Here is a 26,444-nt window from a genome sequence, read left to right on the forward strand (position 1 = left end):
AGGCTTGATACTGTCCACCCTTGCTGTCTTGCCTGGTGGGCTCTCGTTGCCATTGGGATGCCCTCCCTCCAAAGCCTCTCGGGGGCGGGGTCACTGGTTTGTTGTTGTCTCTCTGTTGTGCACTTGTGCAATTGGGCTTTACTCTGCTGACAATACTCGGCCCTCATTCATGGTGGTTGCGGTTGGTGGGTGTCCCTTTGGTTGATACTTGGCAATGTGGGATGGATTGACTTCCTGCCTGTTGGGCCCTGTCCGGGGCCTCCCCCAGATAGGGCCACAGTGACCCCCCTGTCTCAGCCCCAAGGTCTTAAGCTGCTATATTTTTGTGCTGGGAGAGTAGGGTCAGTTCTCCTTCTCCACTTCAAATCTTTGTAGATCTAAGAAATGCATTTTCTAAATTTTTCCTGTCTCTTGCCATTTTAAACTTAGGAGGACATGAGGTCCTGGCCCACACCTGAGGAGTGCCTGACTTGAAAGACCCGTTACTGTCCCTGTCCAAAGTCCTCCTGGTTGTGTTGCAGATCAAAATACGATACCTGACGATTTCAGCTGCCACTGTGCTGACACCCCCCCCTCCCCCGTGTTGTCCCTCTCCTCATCCATCAGGTCATGCTTCCGACCTGGACTAAGTTTAAATAGACTCTGGACTCAGCCCACATGCATTTATTAATTATTACAAGTTGTACTATTATTATGTTCACCCGGCACAACCAGTAGAGGACTGGTCACCCCTCTGAGCCTGGGTCCTCTCTAGGTTTCTTCCTAAAATTCGGCCTTCTTAGGGAGTTTTTCCTAGCCACTGTAATCCAACACTACTGTTGTTTGCTCCTTGGGGTTTAAGGCCTGGTGTTTTGTAAAAGCACTTTGTGACAACTGCTGTTGTAAAAAGGGCTTTATAAATACATTTGATTGATTGATTCTATATAACCCTGACATTATTGACAGTAAAAAATGCAAATAGATATGCACAATACAAGTACACATTATGAATTATAATAATAAAAACAACCCTAATATTTGCAAGACTCAGACAAGAATAAAATGCGCACAAAAGGGCACAATAAATGTACTGCAGTACAGTAGATAGATACAAGTGGCAGCAAGTAAGTAAGAGCATATCGACAATAATGTGTGTATGGGAGCATTATATCAATGTATGAGAATACAACAGGGACATACAGTAGTAAGAATGAGCAATGCCAATAGAGTGGGTATTGTGATGGGGAAGCAACCAAAAGGTATGGGATCTTGGAGTGGTTTGACTACTGTCAGTATCATATGGTTGGAGAGATCAGGGGTATGCTGACCTGGGGGCATTAGATCCTAAACCTGATTGTTTTCTATGGATATTCCAATACCACATACCAGCACGCAGGAGGGTGAGCAGGCAATTACGAAAATTTCCGATGAATTTCCTCAACCGTCACGTCACCTCGCCTTCTTGTGGACGTCATTGATATGGGAGGACCACCATATGCACCCCTAGGAATTCAGTGCTGTTAACCTGTTCCACCTCAGCCCCATCGATGTGAACGGGGATGTCTACCATTGTTAGCTTGGCACCAGTTGGTTGGGAGGACCACATCCCCTGTGTAGGCAGCTATGATTGTCATAGAGGAGGTTGTGTGACCTATTTTTATAGGAGGATGCCAGAGCAACAGAGAGTGGAGAGCGAGTAGCCCCAAGCCATACTGCCAAACTACAAACATTACCCTTTAATTGCAAAGTGAAAACAGGTTTTTAGAAATTTGTGCCAATTTATTGAATATGACAAACTGAAATATCTTGTGTACATTACTATCCAGATTGTTTGCCATGACACTTCAAACTGAAGTAAGGTGCATCATCTGTCTTTTGCTCGTCCTGAAGATGTCTCTAGAACATTGGAGTCCATTGTATTCAATGGACATGATTAAAAAAGGCACTTACCTCTCTCTATGTAAGGTCACATATAGGGAAATCGGAAGAATCAAAGTTCACTGAAAATCCCCAGCAGAGCTTGAGAGCTTGAGAGAAAGGAAGAATGGGAAAAACTGCAGAAATCCAGGTGTGAACATCTGCTAGAGGCATACCCAAGGCTCCTCAAAGCTGAAAACACTGCCAAAGATGCTTCTACCGAGTACGAATAACGGGTCTGAATACTTGCCTACATGAGATATTTCCATATTCTTCCCCATTTTAAGTCACGTTGTTCACATTGTTCTGTAACATAGTGATGTAACGTTAACATTTTGAGATGTTGTACTGGTGAGATCCAACGCCCTCTCCCCCTTATTTGGCGCACAGAGAACTGTTTGCTGTAATTGCCATCACAGTTAGGTGCATCATTGGTGGGAGACATTCACAATAGCATTTGTTGTCATCAAATCTGCATTCAAACACTTTTTTTTATCTCCAGAGGATGAGTCCCATCTAAACTTTCCTAAGCAGGAAAGGTGGATAACACATCCCTAAATAGGGATGATGATGCAGTTAAGGTCTTGACAGACGGGTTAACCCTTTGGTCACGGCTGGCAAGTGACGGCACTACGACGCACAGCTCAGCTAGTCATTGACTTGTATTCACTTGCAAGAGCCAATGAGTTCTTCCTCCACCAAGCGTAACCACGTCAACTCACTGATCAATCACAAAGGCTTGCCCATTTAAAATCTGGATACGTTTAAAGAAAACTGCCAATAACTTATATTTATGTCTGTAGGGGTAATTCAACTATCTCTGTTCAGGCCTAAAGTGGCGGCAGTTCATCAATAAGAAGCGTTGGATAGCTATTAAAGCAATTATGGCTTTAAATGCCTCTGACCCCTTAAGTCGATGTGGATCTATGCTTTCAGAGAGTGTTACTTAGGAGGGTGGGAATGTGCACACACGTGTTAGAATGTTGCCCTATTCTGTTTCCCAGAATGCCACGGGCCAAGGGGCCTGATAGGCCAAGCCTCATGTGACGTCCTCTTATTTTTCATCTAGGCTTTTCCTTTTCCCTCCCTCCTGTTCTCTTGTTCTCTTCTTCTCACACCTGGGCTCCATCCTCCAGACTTGACATCTCATGTTGGGCCAGACACAGTTCACTTTTCAACTAGAATTGAATTAAAGGCTGCAGTCAGGGCATGAAAAGTGAAAAGGCACTCTGTGGTTGGGTTCTCAGTAGATATTTTAAAATGTCATCCGCCTTTGAGGGAATTTTATGTGCCAACAAATCCATATTTTATGTTCCACCTTATACTTCTTCAATAGACTTGACATTAATAATTGATGTTAGAAAATGTTTGGTTGTTGTTTAATCAGGTTTGTATGCTGAAAACAAGTTCTTATTTACAGCAAAGGGAGCAATTAGGGTCTTACTCTGGGACAGAGCTTTCTTGCTCTGGGACAGAGCAAATGGAATTTTCTCCTTATCATTTGTTTCAGAACTCTAGACCACCAAACTATCCAGCCACTCATTTTGGTTCAACACAGTCACATGACACGATTAGTGATGTTCTTTACAGAGTTAAACATTGAGTTCATTAGCTATAGGGCTTGGCAATCTCCTTTCTCCTCCAATGATGTGCATTTTTCTGAGCTATTTCTATTTGTGAGCAGTGATCATCCTTCGGCCCTCAGAAAAATGTTGACAGTATAGGGTAAGATCGATCTGTTTCCTTAATGTCTTGACATACTTGAGTGTCTAGCCTGCTACTTGAAAGAATTCTGTTTCTTACAGTAGAAGTAAACTCTGAAGATGTTCACTGCTCTCCGGCCACCACACTGGCAACCTTTTGAGCTACTGGCATTTCGCCAATGGGTCCCAGCTCTAAAGGTTACTCCCACACGTGACATTTTAAGTGTGTTGTGTTGAATCAATACGTAGATTGCTGAATTATTCAGATGAAAGCCAAATCATAGAAGGCATGCCAAAGCGTCAGTTTATTACCGGATAAATAGTTTGGATCGGAAATCATAGTGTACACAACTTCTTTACATTTTACATTTAATTATTCGACAGTCAGCACCTCTACAAACTGTTTGGCTATGCGCCAGTTTATAGCTTTTACAAAGCCAAATCAAAACAGTATAAAATGTATGCCTACAGTAAACCTGCATTCCATATTCATGCCCAAATATTCTCATGATTCTTATCAAATGCAGTAACAGGGAATTTGAATAAAGTAATTGCTATTACATATTGTTGATCACAAGCATAGCAAAGTTCCATTGAGGGATTACTGTTTTAAAGTTATAGATCATTATATACAGAGAAAGGGATTTACTAAGCACCCCCAAAGTACCCTAACAAGTCACGTAAATTTCCCCAAAAGCACAGAAAAGTATCCCCAAAGATGAGAATGTAATATGAAAATAAAACAAAACTATATGAAAGAAACCAAATCGACCCCAAAATGCAAACTGAATAATATACAAACCTACCCAAAATAACCCAAAGAAATCCCAAAGTACCCAAAGTACACTTTATACGTTACCAAAAACAAATACCCAAGAGGACCCTACCTGAACCAAAGTACCAGGAATTACTCGAAAGCACCATACCCAGACCGAAGAACGCATAACTCAAATTATTTTGTAGTTCGGAGGCAATTTGCATCATGTCTGCATAAAGTATGTTATTATTTTGGTCAATAAACCTTTTCCAGTTTCACTATGGTTTTATTTTAGAATGTCATTATACATATTGTATACAGCATCACTTGCATAGTAAAAAAGGTGTACCTTTTAAATTTAACATTACTGGAATTATGATAAATATGGGAATAGACTAAAACATAAATTAAGTTGATAATATTGATAAATTGTGCAAAGATCTCTCAATGTAGGAAATATTTAAGCTAACTGAAACCAGCAACACACACAAACCACACTATAAGTATTTAACTTCTTCTTTTGAATACTTGTATTTGTTAGGAATACTTCATGGTCATTTTGTAATATTTTTGGGTAGGTTTGTGTTCTTTTTGGAAGCTGTTTCTAATTTTGAAATGGAATGGGATTGAAATGTATTTTAGTTAATATAGTCCATAAGAGATTATGCTGATTAAAGAACTTGTGAAACATGTTGTTTGCCGTTAGCTCATGCAGCTTGTATATGTTATGCTGACAGTACCTATCCTACCGAACCCTTTTATGGGACCTTGAATGTGACCAGTAAAGATGGCTGGTTAGGCAAAGACAAATGTGGAGACAGTACCTCCAATCGTCCCTTTTTATAGGGACCTGGATGTGGCCAGTGAATAGGGCTAGTTAGCCAATGACAGGCAAAATCCCACCTTTGACACCAGGACAACCAAACAGTGAATGAAGCAGGCAATTAACTGAAATGTATTAATGAGGAGCAACATGCTCTGAATGCTTTTGATGGACGAGGGAACTAAGGTACAGGCTTATTTATGCAATCTCTGGCATGCCACTGATTTCCACTAATATAGCTGTCCTCCAGATGAATAATGTCTGCTTGCACATAACTAATCCCCCAAAAAATACATTTGGGGGGGAGAAGGTTACCCGCCACTCACCCACTTGTCCAATTACATGAAATCCATTCAGCAGCTATCTAACTATTGTTTTCATCTAACTGAATGTAGGATATGTACACAAGCCGATAAGCTAGATATTAGCCACTTTATTGGGTGTTGTCACTATATTGATTGTATTATCATTCCTAGCCTTGCTTTGCTCCATTTTTGTCCAAAATATTAAGTCTGTGTAATTGATTTATTTGTAATGTCTGGAAGAAGCCAGCAATCAGTTGCTATTGGCTATGATTTATACACCTGAATGGAATATTTATTTAAAATATTTATCATGAATTATTAAAGGAGCACTTCAGCCTGGGGGGACCTTAGGTGGTGTTTATCATATCTGAGAGATGTCAGGGGCATTGAGATTTGTCATACACATAATTGTCCAGAAGGAGGGAGGTTTGTTTGTGTGCACCAAAAAGCCCACAATATTATGCCATTTTGTGGATTGAACGGCAAGTGAGATCTTAAACAATTCTAGCCTACATATTTCACTAATGACTAGTTACTGTTATAACAACAAATTATTTTAGGCTTTTTTATTGAAAACGATGCCGGTGGATTTCACTATTGAGATCTGGTGCCAGCATTCTAATTTATAATGTATTGACATAATTAAGTTACTTAACTGTTATTTGAGCTATTGAACATTTAGTACAACAAACGGCGGTGTCCTTCCTAGAACAGCCAGCTTCATTTGAAAGTTGAGAAAGCATTAATTCTTAGCTATGTTTAAGCTATTGAAAAAATATATTTTCCATCATGAAATGCCCTTTTAGGTTGTCAGTGTCCTTCCTGTATATGAGAGGTATTCAAATAACAAGTAACTGAACCCCTTCATTTAAAAAAGACAGGACATGCCTACCTTCAAACAGCTCCTTTGAAGCTTGTTAGCATCAGAGAGACTAATACACTGACTTTGTAAGGGATTGGCAATGAGCTCAGCAACCGCAGGTGCTGCATGAAAACCTGGCCGTGATTGGTAAATAGTCTGCTGGGTCACTCATATTTCTCTCCCCTCAATTTAACACTAGCAAGTCAGAGTAAATCATTTTGAGTCAAACTTTATTCATATATCCCGGCCAAATGTACCGCTTCATTCTTAAATGTCTCGGAATATATCTGTTAAGCAAGGGTTACAAAAAACTCTCATGACATCAGAGATTAGTTCTGTTTCACCATTATCAATGTTTCACAGAAGCGTGCGGTGACAGATATCCTGCAGTCACACTGTCATACAAATTATAGTCTGTAATAATAAATTACCAATTTAATAATGTAAAAAAATTATTTCAAAAAGTCACACAGACACCTGTAAACACAGTCAAATTTAAATATATTTATTGGAATGTTAAAATATTTGAGTGAAAATGACTGATCTTCGCACGAAGGGTGGTCCAAAAAGAAATTATGCGAAACAAGATTTTTTGAATCTCAAGGCTGTTATGTGGTAGAATGGACCAGCATTGGAAAATGAATATTACATTTATTTCATCGGATAACACCCTGTCTAGTGTGTCTGGAGAGCATTAGTGCTCTGGGGTTCTGCTATATTGTATCATACCATTTGTTGAAACAAGAAATTGTGTTACTTTATTATTTCTGTTTGACATTTTGATAAGATGTGAAACCACAGCAATCTATCCCATAATCTTAACAATTCCTAATATGCCGTGTTAGTAAACTTTTACTTTATAACCAAATACGGTACTTTCCAGTTATTGTGTTTGAGTCTGAAAGTGGACTATTCTCCGTCGTAAACCACCATCTCCTGCTTTGATGAATCACCGTGAGCACAACAATTTATCAAGGTTATTTCGCTTACGATAAAGTGCCTGGTCATAAGTGAACAATGAAAGTGAATGTAGGACTGCCATTTGAGGAGCCTTCAAAGAAAAGCCATTTGTATCCCGCTGCATTTCCACTATCTCAACTCGGCCAATTACAGCGGCCTCTAAAAGATGTATCGCTCACTTTCCGAACTTGCTGGGGATATCTCCCTTTGTGTCTCATCGTCGGAGTGCGTTGCACATGCATCTGGGTGATGTATTGCGGGATACAACGTAATTTGATCCCTTTGAGGATGAAACCCAGATAAAGCCTGGCATTTAAGTTTTCTAACATTCTATTAGGCCTCTTCGAAAATCAAACATTGTGTTGCCTTTGGTCTTTGGTAACTTTGTAGTGTTTGGGTCAACACAGAATTCGGGTATGAAATCCGGTAGGATTGTAACTTAGTAAAAAAGTGTATGGTTTTCTTCTAGGCCTTTATTCCTGACACAGTCCTGATTTTGTCTTGACATCGTATGGGTATCTGAATACAGTTTCATTTTTCCTTAGTACATTCAGACTTATCTAAAAGTCCCCCCATTAGGGCAGTTCTGGACAGGTTCTCTATAAAGCTTGCTCTGTGAACACAACAACAGTATCTACACACACAGAAAGTAAGGTCTCCCCATTCACCTTGCTGTGCCTATGTGGGGCTAGGATGCAGTGTTTGATATAGGAATACACATTTGCATATCGTGTACCAGTTCAGACTTCTTTGCCTATTAAAAAGTGATTCGATCTTGCTCACGGGGAATACGACAAATGAAGCGGGACAGTCTACAGAATCTAACAGTGCTAGTTTGATCTCCGACACCGACTACTGGCCCAGCCAGTCAGGGTGCCTGAACATACATTACCATTCAAAGGTTTGGGTCACTTAGAAACCTCCTCAAGATGGCTAGAAACCAAGAACGTTCTTCTGGAACTTGTCAGTCTATTTTTATTGATCTTATCTTTTTATTGTAAGGTTTTTATTTTTCATTTTTCCCCCTCAAAGATTTCAATTGTTCACATTATAGGTCACATTAAAAGTGGAAAAAGTTCTGAAATGATTTCTGTCATTGTCTTTGTCTTTGTCTCATTCTTTTACATCACAAAAACCTGGAATTTTAACAGGGGTGTGTAGACTTTTCATATCCACTGTAGCTGTATACTAGTTTTGATGAAAAATTATTAATTTGGGGTATTTATGTTTTGTTATAATATCTAATCATCCTAAAACTATAGACCCTTTTTATGTTAGTGTACTGTGATGATGTCTTTTGTGGGCGGAGCCGAACTGGTGGGAGAAAGTGACAGTAACCACTTTACAACATATAGGAATATGGATCATCTGGACCCCTTCTCCAATTATTTTGTAAAGTAAATATCATCACAGATATAATATTACCATATATCCCATTCATTCATTAAATGCTTGCATAAATACTGAGTGATGTATGCTAAACTAAGTATGAGCAATTTGGTTTGTTTGCATGCTAATTCTGCTGACACGCTTGCTAATGTTGCCAATGTTAGTCCATGGTGTTAACCATTGTGAAATAGCCTACTGAGAATGCCAACTTCGTTGTTGCTGCTGTTACTAATTTATCGTTATTATTATAACAATATGATTGATTTTGCCTGTGCGTGATAAAAAGTGGACAAAACTTTGCCTGATATGAAATTAGCACTGCAGAGACGAGCATTCCGGATGATTTCATAAATAAAGGCTTTCAACCATGAATGTCTGCATTTAGCTTCAAAGGGTGGCTTCAACAACAGTATTCTATAAAAATGAAGGCTATATTTTTTTGCATTTCTATTCTGACATCCAATGGCGTAAAAATATGTTTTTTCTTTAGTCTGAAGGCTTTGCCCGCTTCCTTACACTTGTTCCCGCAGTTTTCTGCCACCCCAAAACGCCAGTGACGTAACCGTGATGTCCACTCTAAATTGGTCATTTGTCTTATGTTTTAGGTGTTGCTCATTCATTTACATGAATGGCCAACACATTCTGGGATTGGAATAGAAATGTCGCTGCCCACCTATTTTCCCATCACAAGGAGCTTATTATGATAAAATAAATGCACACTGTACCTATTATTTTGAGACATTTCACTTGTCATTTCAGTGGCGGATAATAGTTTTCAATTGATTCATATTGTCTCTCTGCATATTGAAACATCAAATTTGTGGACCCCATAAAGAGTGGCGTTTTTATATGTAAATAATTGGTGGGACACAAACCATTTCAAAATATAGGATACATACCAGTAAAGCTACAAAACTCCCTCTTGGTACTGATGTGTTTATTTAACATGTCAACAAACAGCGTGGCTCCACAAAACACTTTTAACAACAGAGTGGCTTGCTTCTACCAGGTGTTGTAGTACACATACTGGAGTGAGAGAGAGCGAGAGAGAGCTTCTTGTGTAATTGCTCTCCTTCTCTCTCACACACATGTAAAATTACCAATGTCACATTTACAAACCTAAATAAGGAATGCAACCAATCTCAGAGCCAATGTGCCTACAGGGCCATACACAAACAGCAATGAGCTCAACACCACTGAAGGCCACAACGAAGCGGAAAGACAACTTTTTAGGGATACAGATCCATTCTATGACAACAACCTTAATAGATAAGCATGGACACACTGTCACTCTTCACCATCTATATCAATCGATCCATCACAAAAATATGACTAATGCATGGACCAGCACCACAAAGGCAGGATGATAAAATATGCTTTCACTCACCAAGGCTGAGGGCTCACTTGAAGAAAAAGGTGGCACGGCGATTCTTCCTCTGGGAAAACTTTTCGATGACTTTGGGAATTAAGTCATGTAGCTGCTGAATAAGCTGGCTTTTCGATGGACAACATGGCCAATGCGTTGAGTCATGATTGTCCCATGGTATTGCATGTGAATGTTTTCACCCTCTTCAAGGTGAAAAGTTCCTCTCTGACTCGGATGTCGTCATAGGTGTTGTTATGATAATTTTCAGCAGAGTGACAGTCTCAGCAAAAGCCTCCTCTAGGTTCTTCTCATGGATGGATCTTAACAGAGACAGGCCCGTCGTACCAGTGTGAAGCTCAGTGTGGCGGTACAGAGTGGTCAGCTCAGACATCAACTTTTCCTCGTTTCCTAGAGGCCGTAGTTTCACAGCACAGTCGAGCTCAGATGTAGGGAATGACAAGACAAATTGTGGGAAGAGTGAGCTGTCAAACAGCTTGGGAGCGATCAGGTGGTCAGTTTGGGAAAACCTCTGCTCCACCTGGGAGATGACTGTGTCTCATGCCTCGTTCATCACCGGCGCTGTGTTGGTTACTCGTCGGCCTGGCTCGTGAACAGTGGCAGCCATTCATCAGTTTGCTTCCACATATTCTGGACATTCTCCTTGAAACGGGTGAGTGCACTGCTAATCCCAGATGCATCAATGCTCCATTTTTGCAGAGTGTTGTATAAAACCTCAACTTCTGGCATAAGGAAGAAAAAAATTCTTCCTTATGAGTTTTTTTGACAGGCCGTATGCCTTGTGTGCATATGTCCTCCATACACAGGAGCAGTGCAGCACGTTTTTCCCAGATTGCATTGCCAGTTCTTTTAAAGATCCATCGTACAGCGGATGGCCTTGGAATGTGTCTCTGTGTTGCCTCAGCAAGTGCCGCAACACGTTTTGGAACACCAGTGAAAAAGGTGGCAAAAGTTACATTTGAAAAAAACACTTTCAGGATGCTTATCCTTGCTGAACAAAGTTGCAACAATGGTCAACAAACTGGGAATGTGGGAATGTCTCTCATTAGCGTCTGTACCCCTCAAACATTTCCACTCATTACAGCTGCACCATCATATGTCTGAATGATCAGCTTTTCTTCCAGCTTCAGTGGTTCCAGCACACCCTTGATGCTATTAGAGAGGCTGAGTCCAGTTTTATCTTTGACTTCCACAAACTCCAAAAACCTCTCTGTCACTGTATTGTCAGGCAACATGAATTGCAACACAACCACCATTTGTGATTTACAGGAGACATCACTTGTCTCATCTGCCTGTATGGCAACAATTGATGTCTCGTCCACTTGCTTGGCTATCTCCTCCCTGTACATTTCATACATTCAATCTAACAGTTCATTTTGTACAATGATAGATGTCCCTTTGAAGAAGGGCTGAGCGTCATAGTGCCTCTGAAGTCTTGAATTGCACTCACACATAGTTTCGAAAATGCATCTGAATATTCCAGGATTCAGGGAGTCCACCGACTCGTCTTGCCCTCACAGTGTGGTTTCACATTTTCCACCCAGTTTAAAACATGTAATGATCCGACTGAGAACGTACCTGTTTTCCTCCACCTGTTTGTTATGCAGCTCAATGGAGCACCTGTATGCACTGTCAACTTGGGCTGCGACATTTACCCTTCCAAGTAAGCCCGATTTCACAGCATTGTCCAAGTGACTCCAGCTAATCTCGTGTTTTGCAATCTTCTCAGAAAGATGTGTCAAATCTTTGTAACCCGTCCTCGATCAAGTACCATCTCCACCAAACAACAGACATGGAAAACAGAAGAGTGCCTTATTTTGTATGCTAACCGTTAGCCACTTTTTCTTCAAAAACCACTCCATGTTAAACCCATGGTTACATTTACCAGCAGTTTGAGTGATGACAATATCCTGTGGCTGATGGGCACCAAGTTGCTTTACTTCAAGTTTCTCCTCCAAATTAAGGGTTTCAAAATGGTGCTCGAGTTTGAAATCCACTTTATTCATTTTCTCAAGTTATCTGGCATTTGTGAAGCTAACAAAATAGCTAAGACAATCTACCCTCCTTGCTCTTCTTGCAGAATGTTGGCACCAGACAGACAGACAGCCAATCAGGTCAGAAATACGAAATGAGGCTGTAGTGGGGCTACCGGCTGTCAGCCCCACTTGGCATCAAGTTTGTGTGATCTACATTGATCACACTAACATTCTGAGCATGCGTATTAATATTTTCACACGTACAATGTACATTGCATTGTGAGAGAGGGGCTAGTCCGACATTCACGCTTAGCCTAAGGTCTACTACTGCAAACTTGAATCTGCACACAGTCTCAAGCAGCAAGGCAGGGACCATTGAACATGAAATAAAATCCTAACACAAATGATATGCAATTTAGGAAGATGCTATATTCATAGATAATAAATTATAGGAAGTAATCTTCGAGAAATAAAAATGTTATTTTGTTGCAGTTCTTTCCCCTAATGACCAGTCGCCCCTGCCCATAAAACATTGCAGCCACTGAATGCCATTAGCCTTTGCTGAACCACTGGCTCCCAATTAGATAGCAGACTGTGTGTCTGGCGCCACTCTCCATTGGAATCCAACATAAGAGAAGAGGAGAGCATGATGAGACTCCAGAAAGGTTTTAGAAGAACATCTGATTTAATTCCAAAGGTCACCCATTGGCCAGGACCAACGATGTGAAGGACAGAATTGGTCGGCCACTGCTCCACCACGTTCAGACACTTGCGCAAACCAGGTAGAGTGATTTAGTCTTTAAGTTGTTCCAGCATGCCTGTAGGGAGAAGGACACCATCAGTGACAGAGGTGATGGTCCTCCACGCAGGTCCTGGTGAATGAAATTAGGACAGCAACTCGAGAGAGTCTAAGATTGGGTTGTGCACCTCCAAGCCGTTCTGCTCCTTGTCGCACGGAAAAAGGTTAGCAGCAAGGACATGTGAGAGCACGTGCCTGAAACTAACAGTTCAGCTTTCCGAATGGAAGTACAGTATGTTGAGTAAAGTAAATCCCTAGCACGTTCAGTGAATTTGAAAATGTTGTTGATGTAAAGGCTGCAATCAAGACAAATCATGTAATCCTTTTTTTCTTTAATCAAATAACCCCAAAAAATAAAACCGTTCAATGTCTTGGTTACATTTGTGTGCACGCCCTACAATATATCTAACACTTTGTGGAAGTTCCTAGTGCTTGGATTAAAGCAATAAGTCTGTTTTGATAGGTCTCGATTAACCTACAGCAGCTTCCCTGGAAAGTTTGAGTTCAGTGAAATAGTCTAGGCGATCACATGTGCCCAGCCCTCTTTTGTTCAGTCTACAGATTATCTATTGGCAATGTATTTAGGTCTGTAGTTGTGCTGAAAGGGGGAATTATTTATCTTCAGCTTCCGGGCAGACGGCAGCAGGGCTTCAGCCAAAATATCTTGATATTTAATGCAATACATTGTCCCCTGTATCGGGACCAGAGCCCAGTCTCTACTGAAGAGAAGCAGCCCAATAGGTTAAAAGTAGATACTGTGTACTATTTTGGTTAGTGAGCTGTGTTGGGTTTGCACCAAACAGTTTTATCTTGATCTCATCAGGACATAACACATTTCCCCATATGGTTTTGGTAGACTTTGTGTCGTCTTGTGAAATTTATGTAGGCTTTCATAAAAAAATAAAATGGGTGACAAATGTCCCACAATTCAAACCTTTTAGGAGAATATATGCAATGGTTGTAATATGCAGGGAGTGCACAGTTTCAGAAATCAGAAATTCCTGCAGCTCATTTAATGTTGCCTTTGGTCTCTTAATAGCCTCCCTTCTTGTCCTGCTGTCAATGCCCTGGGGGTGCCGTCTTACCTCCATGTTTCCATGATTTATGCAATACCTTTGAAATTCGTTCATATCCCTCTGCTGATGTGTACCATTCAATAATATGATCCCATGTATTTTAGACCATGGCTATCTTTGCAGTATGCAGCCAAGACACATTCAAAGAAAACCTACAGGAACAGCCAATTTCATTTAGAGCTAATCAGAATCAACTGATTTGTTGTCAGATGATGGTAAGATGCAACCAAGGCATTGACAGTTTTTGTTCTTCATTACTTTTTCCAATTAATGATCAATATCTTTTGCACTCAAATATTGTTGGTAACCAGATCTTGAAAACTTTTTTCGGAGATGGTGGGATGTTTAGGATATTTCCTCCCGTCTGCAAATCACAGGCCTATTTCAGGAAGAGAAGCTTCTTAGGTTCTGGGTTCATTGTCATATTGAATGGATATCTCTTACCGTAGATTGTGTTTTTTCAAATGCATGTGATTAAAAAGTCTTTCTACAGTCCCACCTATTTACTCCTTCTGAATATTGCCCGCTTTTCCATTCGTCTCCTTTCATTTCTTTTCACATTCCCTTTAGTGGTTAGGAAGTTGGGGAGAAATCTAAATTAGCATCAGCCATCCTACACAGATCTTGACTTCCTTTTGACATGCTCCAGGGTTTTTCTTTTAATTGCTTCTTACATGTTCCTTCTAATCTTCAAAGTAAGACAGGTATGTATTATCCTGTGTGCTGAGTCTGGAATAAAATGTGGCTGATTGAGCTCTTGTGCAGCCATGCTTAGCATTGGGTTAAAAGCATGACATGCTCAAAGATAACCTGTGATATATCTATTTAATCACATGTGAAATGATGTATGTCAGAAATAGTTTATATAAAAAATATGAAGTACAGTCAAGTGAATTTGATATCCAGCAAGAGCTGTGATTTGTCTTGCAGTGTACCACATCCAACTATTTTACTCACCTGTAATTCTAAAGCAATCTGGCATCGACTGATTTTGTCTCTTTGCCAAAATAAAACATTGGAATAGGTTGCCAGAGTTGAGAACGAATTGCTGCGTTTATTTAATTTTGCAGCTACTGGAAATAACCGGCGAGCCTGCCAGAATTAATAAATCTCAAAAACGAAATGAAACTGTGATTATTTTCAGACACTTTCCCCGCTTTTTCCTCCCGAGGTCTTGTAGTCACTGCAGTGTGTCTCACTGCCAACTTCTAACACCGAGCTTCATCCACTAGAAACATAAATCAAGCTGGAGCAAAGGTCTAGGAGGTAATGGGTAACAAGCATTGCACTATTTTCAAATCACTCTGCTGGTCCTTCAGAATGTCACTGATATGGCACACTGATATGCCCACATTCCCCATTGCTACAATTGCACAGTGTCTCTTTGACATGCTCACTTTTTGATACCTTCCGATCTTATCCAGATAGCTTTCACTCACTGTCAGAACAAGTCCAAAGTGAGTCTCCCAAACCGCTGCAAGTTCATTCTCACACAGCCCGGCAATCTTCTATGTGCAAAGAATTACTGCTACTTCTTCAGTTACAGAACGGTTTGCAGTATTTGTTTGAGGAGGACGGAAGACCAACATGAAAGGGTACTTTGATGTAGTTAGAGAGGCTAAATAGATTTCTGACCATATTAAAGGTTGACAACTAACTGTAGGCATCTTGTTGGGCAGGACTAGAATGGGAGTCAGTCTTTTTAGTTTACATTCCATTCCATAAACCCATGTTATGCCAAGTGACATTCCATTTCTTACAATATTAACATTCTGTCACTAATAATCTTGACGATAATCAAGTATTTGATCCTTGCTAGATCACCTTGACGGCTATTACCCAGTCATAACAATTGTATTAAATATAAAAACTTTTTCGATTTAACAGAACAGTTTGGAATACAGTTTTTTAGTTTTTCCAAATTAATCAAGTCTGTAAATGTTGCTTGTTCATGTGTGAATTCTCCAAATATATAATAATACATAGTGGAACACTAACCACAAAATGTTTTAGCATTCCCGTAAAGCCTCAAAATATTATTTTTTATAATTCCTGTTGTATTACAATGTTGTATTACATTCCTGTTGCCATGGAAAATATTGTTTCCCCAACAACCAATGACCAACTGAAAATCCAGCAGTGTATTAAACATTGTGATTGCTGAAAGATCAGTCTGAGTGGCAATGACAAAACGGGCCAAAGATCAGAATGTTAGCTAAAAGAACTGCCCAGACTAGGACAGGGTGCAGTAATCAGCAATGATTTTCAGAGCTTTCACAAAGCAGTTGGTATGAGGTTTTTAAACCACGTGTTGTTTCTGTCAGATGAGGTCAAACTGTTGTTTGTAGGTATAGTTTTACAGTTTGCAAAAAAACATTGAGAATCATTCTGGTAAGAAATATATATTTTTAAATCCACTTGGTTCCAGTTACAGTAGGGTTAACCAAACACTGTGTCATACTTCTATGAGCCTGTAAGAGAAAAAAGAAAGCATGGTTCATGCTGACAAACCAGACTGATGAAAAAAATAAACTTGTGTCAATAACATCCTACAAAATAATTCCTCCGGGAATGTGGAATACCAAACCACCAAAAGCTGTAGCACTTTTGTAGAAACATTGTTTTGCGAACTTGTCTAGTGTGCTACTCCAAGAGCCTTGGAAAATAATACAAAGTGTTGCACTGACATCTGTCAAAAGACCTCAGCGGTGAGGCACAATTTGAGGTTTGTGTGGGATCATCAGAAGGCTTCCCGTGCTTTCCCTCCTCTGCATGGTGACACTGTTGGGGGTGAACATGAGATACGGAAGAGTGGGATGAACATCTGATGTTGGTTCCTGTTCAGGGGACTTGGTTAATGAGTCCCTACACAGGACCCAACTGAACACATCTCTATAGGACCCTACTGAACACATCTCTATGGGACCCTACCGAACACATCTCTATAGGACCCTACTGAACACATCTCGATAGCACTCTACTGAACACATCTCTATGGGACCCTACTGGACACATCTCTATGGGACCCTACTGAACACAACTCAAAAGGACTCTACTGAACACATCTCTATAGGACCCTACTGAACACATCTCTATAGGACCCTACTGAACGAGTGGCAACGGCAGCAATGGTCCTTGAAACACACCGAAGGCTCAGTGGGATCTTTCTGCAGATCAGTTTGTAGCCACAGGATAACGATAGCATGTAGTTGCTGTATGTATCTAACAGATTCAGAAAAATGACATTATCAGTTGAATCCTACATTACAACTGAGAAGAAAGAAGGGTTGGACTGAAGTTACAATTGACATGATACAGCCTCTTACCATAAATGACCACTCTCTTGTCTCATCGGTCTATATCTGGGTCCGTATTCATGAAATGACATCATTAGAAATCCCCCCCAAAAAAGAGACAATTACAAAATTATCGACACCCTAGACACAATAATTTGTAGCACAGTCTTTGGCCAAAATAACTGCAATCAAGAGCTTTCTATAACCATGGATGAGCTTTGTGCATCTGGGTACTGACAGTTTTGCTCACTCTTCTTGTGTTAATTGCTCCAGTTCTCCCATATTTGATGGGTACATCCCAACTTCTGTTTTCCCCATAAGTTTTCAATATGATTTACATTGCAGGCTGCTTCAAAGCAGTTCAGCGTTTTGTCTTGAACTGATCCTGGGATTTTTGGGATAATTCTTTATAAGAACCATGACCTTTGTCTGAGACCCAGAGGCAGTCTTTTCTTTGAAAACAGCTACAACTTTTCTTTGAAGGCTTCATTTTGTTTTCTGTAAACATAGAGATGGTGTGCTTTACCAAAAAGCTCTAATGGTCTCATCTGTTGACAGAAAGAAATACTGTGGAATGTTCATGGTTCGTCTTGGCAAATCAGGTTTTTATACGTCTCTCAGCAGTGGGTCTCTTAACATACATCCCCATTCACTAAGTTAGCAACGGACGGCGCGATTGGAAACAATCATACCTGAATCTGTGTAGCAGCTGATCAAAGTGCATCCTCTACCATTCAAACAATATTTCGGTGTGATTTTCTGTCAGGCTTAGGGAAGTTACAGTGGCGTGGGTCTTAAACATCTTAATAACACTGTACACTTTTGTGTACAGTGGAAAAATGAACATCAAGATTTCTGGAGACATACTTATTGTCTTGAGGTAGTCCCATTTGAGCTACAATCCTGACCTCAGAAGATTCTCTGTCTTTCTTTATTTCAGGTCATTGTGGTTCACACAGTGAGACAAAACAGGATGATTAGTCCTTTCCTCTATTCAAACTGGTGCTATATTGCAGCCTCACAGGATATATTTTTGTTTGAACAGTGAAATGGCTCAGGTCTGGCTGTACTCTTAGCACAGCTTCCCTCATTGTCTTATCATGTACAAGATGGTTCTCCTTCCTCCTTTCCTTTCTCCTTTGCTCAGTCTTACTACTCATTGGCACTGATTTTGTCATACAATGTTCCAAAACACAGTTGACCCTACCTTGGGCCATTTTTATCCATACCAACATCTTGATTGCTTGTGGACTAATTGTGATTGCCCTACACCTCAACTGCAATGGTTTTAGTTTGTTATATTGTATGGCAGTGTAGGACAGCCAGATCTGGAGGTGCACATTCCATTTCTTAATCGCCCTGATCATGCCTCAAGGGATATAAGCCCTTTGAAATCTCTTTTTAACACCCCCCATCTGATCTTTGTCTTTCCATAACCTAGTCACTTAAATCGTTTAAAAGCTCTTGTGCTCACAGTTGATCAAGAGCACAAGGGAACCTACAGAAACTGCTGAACGTATGCTGAAATCATGTGAATTGCAATTACAATTTAACGCAGACCAATTAACACTGTTTGTTAACTTAGTAGATCATTTGAGACTCTTGGTAGAACTATCCGTGTATAAAACAAGTGCATCTCTAAAAACGTGAATATCGTGGAAAAGTTTTTTTCTGTAATTCACCTTCATATATTCTAGATTCATAACACAAAGTGAAACATTGCAGGCCTTTTTTGTTTTAATCTCGATGATTACGGCTTACAGCGTATGGAAATAAAAAAATCCAGTATCCCAAAATATTTGGAAAAAAATGTATAATACAGAAATGTTGACCTGAGAAGAGCTCTAATCGGCTAATTAACTCAAAACACCTGCAAAATCTGTTAATTTATGCACTCAATATACTTGGTTGGGGCTGTTTTTGTTTGAATTACTGCATCAATGTGGCATGACATGGAGGCAATCAGCCTGTGGCAATGCTGATGTGTTATGGAAGCCCAGGTTGCTTTGATAGTGGCCTTCAGCTCGTCTGTGTTGTTGGGTCTGGTGTATCCAATTTTTCTCTTGACAATACCCCATAGAGTTTCTATGGGGTTCAGGTCAGGCAAGTTGGCTGACCAATCTAGCACAGTAATACCATGGGCAGCAAACCAGTTATCAGTCGTGCTGGAAAAGGAAATCAGCTTCTCCGTAAAGCTTGTCAGCAGATGGGAGCAAGAAAGTGCTTTGAAAATCTCTTGGGAGATGGCTGCATTGACTCAGGACTTGATAGAACACAGCGGACCAACACCAGCAGATGACATGGCACATGACATCCAGACTCTGGGACCATGTTTTCCAAATAAAATGTAACATTTACATTCATCAGCGGTCCAGTTCTTCTAGCCTGGTTTAAATCTTATTTATCTGAAAGATATCAGTTTGTATGTGTGGATGGCATATCCTCTGAAAAATAAAAGGTATGTTTTAGTGTTCCTCAAGGCTCGGTTCTGGGCCCATTATTGTTCTCACTATATATGCTGACTCTGAGTGATGTAATCCGGAATCACAATGTACATTTTCACTGTTTTGCTGATGAAACACAGTTATATATTTCAATGAAGCATGGAGAAGCCCCAAAATTAGCTACTTTGGAAGAATGCGTTTCAGATATTAGGAAGTGGATGACAAAGAACTTCTTGAAATGCTAATTTTAGAACCAAGAAACAAAGAGATTTGTTGGCAGATCTCACTGTGAACCTCGACGGCTGCATGGTCTTAATCCCAAAAAACTGTAAGAAACCTCTGCGTTACCCTTGACCCTGACCTCTCCTTTGATGAACAGATAAATTATGTCTCAAGAGTTGCTTATTTTCATCTTCGAAACATTGAAACTTTCTATCAAAAACTGATGCAGAAAATCGAATCCATGCTTTTGTTACTTCTAGATTAGATTACTGCAATGCTCTTCTTTCCGGTTACCCTGATAAATCAATAAAAAAACTTAAATTAGTGCTGCACACGGCTACTAGAATGCTAACTAGAACAAAAAATGTTGAACACATTACTCCAGTACTAGCCTCTTTACACTGGCTGCCTGTTAGGGTTAGGGCTGATTTTAAGGTTTGATTGTTAATCAATAAATCAATACATGGACTTGCTCCTATTTCCTCGCTGAAATTATCCAGCCATACATACCTACACGTAACCTTAAATCGCAAGATCCAGGCCTTTTAAATGTAACTACAATTTCTAAACAAACAGCCACAGGGAGGGCCTTCTCTCATAGAGCTCCACTACTGTGGAATGATTTGCCAATTAAGTTTAGAAATGCAAACTCAGTGCAAACTTTCAAGTGTCTACAACAAGGTCTATGATTAAGTGTAGTCTGGCCCAGAGGCATGAAGGTGACCAGAAAGGGTTGATACTGTCCACCCTTGCTGTCTTGCCTGGTGGGCTCTCATCGCCACAGGGTTGCTCTCCCTCCAATGCCATTTAGGGGCGGAGTCACTGGCTTATTGTTGTCTCTCTGTTGCGCACTTGTGCAATTGGGCTGTACTCTGCTGGCAATACTCAGCCCTCATTCAGGGTGGTTGCAGTTGGTGGGTGTCCCTTTGGCTGATGCTTGGCAATGTAGGTGGATTGATTTCCTGCCTGTTGGGCCCTGTCCGGGGCCTCCCCCGGATAGGGCCACAGTGTCACCGGACCCACCTGTCTCAGCCCCAAGGACTTACACTGCTATATTATTGTGCAGGGGGAGTAGGGTCAGTTCTCCTTCTCTACTATAAGTCCCTGTAGATCTAAGGAATTCATTTTAAAATGTTTCCTTGTCTCCTGCTGTTTTCAAATTAGGAGGACATCAGGTCTTGGCCCACACCTGAGGAGTACCAGACTTGAAAGACTCATTGCTGTCCCATGCCAAAGTCCTCTTGGTTGTGTTGCAATTCAAGACAATACCTGATGATTTCAGATGCCACTGTGCTGACACCTCCCCCCTCTCCCGTGTTGCCCCTGTCCTTGTCCATCTGGTCATGTTTCCGACCTGGACTAAGTTTAAATAGACCCTGGACTCAGCCCACATGACCATAGGTTGGTGTTCTCTCTCCATCTTCTTTGGAGCGCTTCCTCTTGTATCCTCCCAATCAGCATGGAGTGGCAGCAGGTGGGCACAGTTGAGCTGCTGCTGCTTCCTCAGGTCACCTGCAGGTTGTGCCACCGGGCCAGGACACAGCGGCCTTCCACATCCAAGCCCCTTAGCCCGCTACAATAAGTTATGTGCTTTTAATATTACATTTTACCACAAAAAAGTCCCTTTAAAAGGGTTGAGTATAGAGTGTTTCAGAGGTGAAAAAATTGAGTTGTGTAAACCAACAAAGGTCAGGTCGCTATCACACCAGATTGAAAAGTGATGTGACAGATGCCGCCTCGCCAACAACTAATTTGGTGGCTTTGGGTGACACACCATCACTCGGAAAGATGATGAGCTTCTACAAAGTGCCGGAGTGGAAAAGAAGGATATAGGAGTTAGGTCCAAACGTCATACGACATTAGAGGCTTCATCCATTATTGTGACTGTGAAGGTAAACTGCACTGGGGTCCTAAATGGAGGCCTATTCCATATGCTCTGTAATACAATGGGCCAGGCAGAAGTGTTGGGTCCGGGCAGAGGTGTTGGGCCCAGACAGAGGTGTTGGGCCCAGACAGAGGTGTTGGGTCCAGGCATTGGTGTTGGGTCCAGGCATTGGTGTTGGGTCCAGGCAGTGGTGTTGGGCCAGGCAGTGGTGTTGGGCCAGGCAGAGATGGTGTTTGGGTAACTAGAGAAGTGGGTATGCTGTAATTTCACCATTTTGATCCCACCTACCCTGACCATTAAGATGCCCTGTGATTTTTTTTTAAAAAGCAGCGTAACACAATCAGAATGTTCAAAAAGTACAAATCCTGTTTCAGTCCTTTTGTAAAGCCATTTAAACTATACTGTTGAAATATTGTGGGCCTTCTATTAAAATAGATAAATAAGGCTGGGGTTCGGTCAAATGTAAAAGGCCAATTTCGGTTGGACCTTTTGTGCAAACTGTTCCTGTTTAGACATTAAACACCCAAACCACTTTAATTATTTATATTTTTATATAAATTTATATATTTTTTTATTTAGAACAACCTTACATATTTTGAGAGTAGAAAGAATGTCATGGAATATGCAGCGATAACTCATTAGCAGTAGAAGCATCCAATCCCGTAGCTCAACACATAGCAAAGTACAAAGCAAGGTAAGCTGCACACAATCGGAGAAGATTCGATTTTGCCCAGGAAATGAAGGCCTGGAAACAAATTAAAACATTTTCATTTTTGGATAACGCAGTCAAAAACAGGGTTGAGGTCCTGGCCAACAACATTACTGAGCCATGAATAACTAGGATATGAGAAAGTTGCTTCAACTGGACCAATCAGCTGACATTCCAAATGATTCTTGGCCTATGTATGGTTCCCAGACGAACAAGGAAGTCTCCTTTAATCACACTTATTTTAAGCATTTTGTGAGGAGATGGGCAGTGAGAACGATAAAATACTCTTGCATATTATGTTGGCTCTTCAGGGGAACTTTTTTTAAATCGTCTTTTGAAGTTACGAGATGAAATGATCTCTTCGCTTGTGGGAACTATCCCATTAACTAAACTGGCACGCCAGTCAAACATATTCAGTCACTCAAACATTCTCAATCTCAGGCTTACAGTTTGGTAGAGTGAAGAGCAAAATAGAAGCCACAGTTAAAATACTGGCGAACAACCTGATCAGTCAAACTACCACTTATTTGAAAACACACCATCCTTTTGAGCCAACTAAGATACGTAGCTGTCCATCACTATAATGAACCACATCAGAGACCACCTGCAAGGTTGTCTCATACCCGATCTGCAATGCAACTGGATGGAAAAACACCATGCGAGTCCTGATAAGTCCTCCGAGCCTGACTACAAGAGAGAAGGACAGCCCTGTGGAGCTGTTGCATGACAGCACTTTAAAAGTGCCACATCATCAAACTTCTAACCAACTGTTGGCTTCATGTTGTTTCAGGTTATTATGATTTGTCAGAGAGAGTGGTGCATTTCCCTGACAACCTAAACACAGTTTTTTGGGCACTTGTAGCAAAAAAAGTCTAAATATAGAAATAGACAGGATTTTGAACCAGATCCCAGAATGCAACATTTTTCCCTAGAGCCCAGTTCAACTTCTGAAATAGGAGAAACATCACCAGCCCTCTCATTATGAGTCAATTTGTATGTTTTCACTGGATCTACTTCTCCTGCTGCTGTGATGTGTGTGAGTCTGTGATAGTGAAATCAGTACTGTACATTGAGTGCAATGTATTGAAATAGGTGGGGGTTTTTAGGCCCTTGTCTGCGTATGGGCTTGTGGACTGCTGTAGGCTTTGTGGGTGTGTTTGTGTGCGTGCGTGTGCATGTGACACTGAATGAGCCTACCCCCCTGCCAGTAAGGCGCTCAATCTTCTTTGTTATTTTAGCATTATTGTCTTTTGATAGGCTGCTGGCACTGATTATGTTGCTACTAAGATATATTTTGTGCAAATCATGTGTCAGTCTTACTGAGATTAATCAAATATCTAGTGTATGTTTGATAAAAGTGCACTCTGTTTTAATAATTGAGTGTTTCAAAGTAGTAACTCATGAAACGTAATAACAAAAGATAATTTTTAAGATTACTCCCACAGTTCTGTTTCGGGCTGTAATTCCAATCCCTCTACGATTTTATCAAATTAAATATATATTTTTTTAACCGCTTGCATGAGTAATGCCATGCAAAGATTTTTGATATTAATCATGTTGCCCATGGGATGTAAAATGTAAGCAAGCTATGCCAGCCATATAGTGTCAAGGCCTGAAGTGTGTTGTGTGCCATGGTTAATCAGTAGGGAGAAAGATGTATGAATGAACTTCTACAAAAGCTTACAAGCAAGGCAGAAAAGGTAGCCATAATGCTTAACTTCTATCTCCCATTACCTTGGAACAAGGTCATTTTCAAACCAAGGTCATTTAGCATTGCACATCTTTTCATCTGTCACTTAGTCTCATGAATGGTCAAGGAAGGAAGGCCATGACAATAAAAGATTAAACCTCCATTAACTTACGTGACCAATTAATTACTAAATTGACCTATGAATGCAATTGCTGTTCACCAAGTTTCACCACCTAATTAAAATTACAGCAAAGAAAATGATTAGGTGATTACTTTGGAGTTCAGCTTACAATGAATGTGAACTAATGTATTCAAGGAATAAAAAATCTTCCAAAATTTGTCCGACGTTATTTGCTCTAACATAAAAATCGATCAACCGAGTACAATAAGTATTAATTACTTCTAATTAGGGATGTGACCAGAATTGTCCCTATCAATCAGCGGTGTCCTGCCATTAAGGGCATTATTTGTATAAGAAAGAAATAATATGTAAATTAATTCATGGATTATGTTAAAAAGTGTCATAACATTGAGGTAAATACAGTGGGGAGAACAAGAATTTGATAACCTGCCGATTTTGCAGGTTTTCCCACTTACAAAGCATGTCGAAGTCTGTACTTTTTATCATAGAGAGACGGAATCTAAAACAAAAATCCAGAAAATCACATTGTATAATTTTTAAGTAATTAATTTGCATTTTGTTGCATGACATAAGTATTTGATACATCAGAAAAGCAGAAACCTTTGTTTGCAATTACAGAGATCATATGTTTCCTGTAGTTCTTGACCAGGTTTGCACACACTGCAGCAGGGATTTTGGCCCACTCCTCCATACCGACAGGTTTCGGGGCTGTCGCTGGACAATACGGACTTTCAGCTCACTCCAAAGATTTTCTATTGGGTAGGCCACTCCAGGACCTTGAGATGCTTCTTACGGAGCCACTCCTTAGTTGCCCTGACTGTGTGTTTCGGGTGGTTGTTATGCTGGAAGACCCAGCCACGACCCATCTTCAATGCTCTCACTGAGGGAAGGAGGTTGTTGGCCAAGATCTCGTGATACATGGCCCCATCCATCCTCCCCTCAATACGGTGCAGTCGTCCTGTTCCCTTTGCAGAAAAGCATCCCCAAAAAATGATGTTTCCACCTCCATGCTACACAGATGGGATGGTGTTCTTGGGGTTGTACTCATCCTTCTTCATCCTCCAAACACGGCGAGTGGAGTTTAGACCAAAAAGCTCTATTTTTGTCTCATCAGACCACATGACCTTCTCCCATTGGCAAACTTCAGACAGGCCTGGACACGCGCTGGCTTGAGCAGGGGGACCTTGTGTGTGCTGCAGGATTTTAATCCATGACGGTGTAGTGTGTTACTAATGGTTTTCTTTGAGACTGTGGACCCAGATCTCTTCAGGTCATTGACCAGGTCCTGCCGTGTAGTTCTGGGCTGATGTCTCACCTTCCTCATGATCATTGATGCCCCACGACGTGAGATCTTGCATGGAGCCCCAGACCTAGGGAGATTGACCGTTATCTTGAACTACTTCCATTTTCTAATAATTGCGCCAACAGTTGTTGCCTTCTCACCAAGCTGCTTGCCTATTGTCCTGTAGCCCATCCCAGCCTTGTGGAGGTCTACAATTTTATCCCTTATGTCCTTACACGGCTCTCTGGTCTTGGCCATTGTGGAGAGGTTGGAGTCTGTTTGATTGAGTGTGTGGACAGGTGTCTTTTATATAGGTAACGAGTTCAAACAGGTGCAGTAAATACAGGTAATGAGTGGAGAACAGGAGGGCTTCTTATAGAAAAACTAACAGGTCTGTGAGAGTCGTAATTCTTACTGGTTGGTAGGTGATCAAATACTTATGTCATGCAATAAAATGCAAATTAATTATTTAAAAATCATGTGATTTTCTGGATTTTGTTTTAGATTCTGTCTCTCTTTGATAAAAATCTATGATAAAAATTACAGACCTCTACATGCTTTGTATGAAGGAAAACCTCCAAAATCGACAGTGTATCAAATACTTGTTCTCCTCACTGTATGTAAGCACTTTACTTTTTAATGGCAGTTAGAGACCCAGAATGGCATAATGCCTCGCATATAGCCATGTCATTGTAAGGTTTGAATTCTGCTTTTGGATTGGCACCGGACTCCCATGGTAGGCACTCCCAATTGTCCAGCACCCTTTAGGTTTGGGATGTGAGTAATTTAATTATTTTCTCTTGCCTCATCATGCTATAGCCCCACCTTGTGCCACTAGAATGCT

The sequence above is a fragment of the Esox lucius genome, chromosome 25 (assembly GCF_011004845.1).
Source record: "Esox lucius isolate fEsoLuc1 chromosome 25, fEsoLuc1.pri, whole genome shotgun sequence".
Lineage (NCBI taxonomy): Eukaryota > Metazoa > Chordata > Actinopteri > Esociformes > Esocidae > Esox > Esox lucius.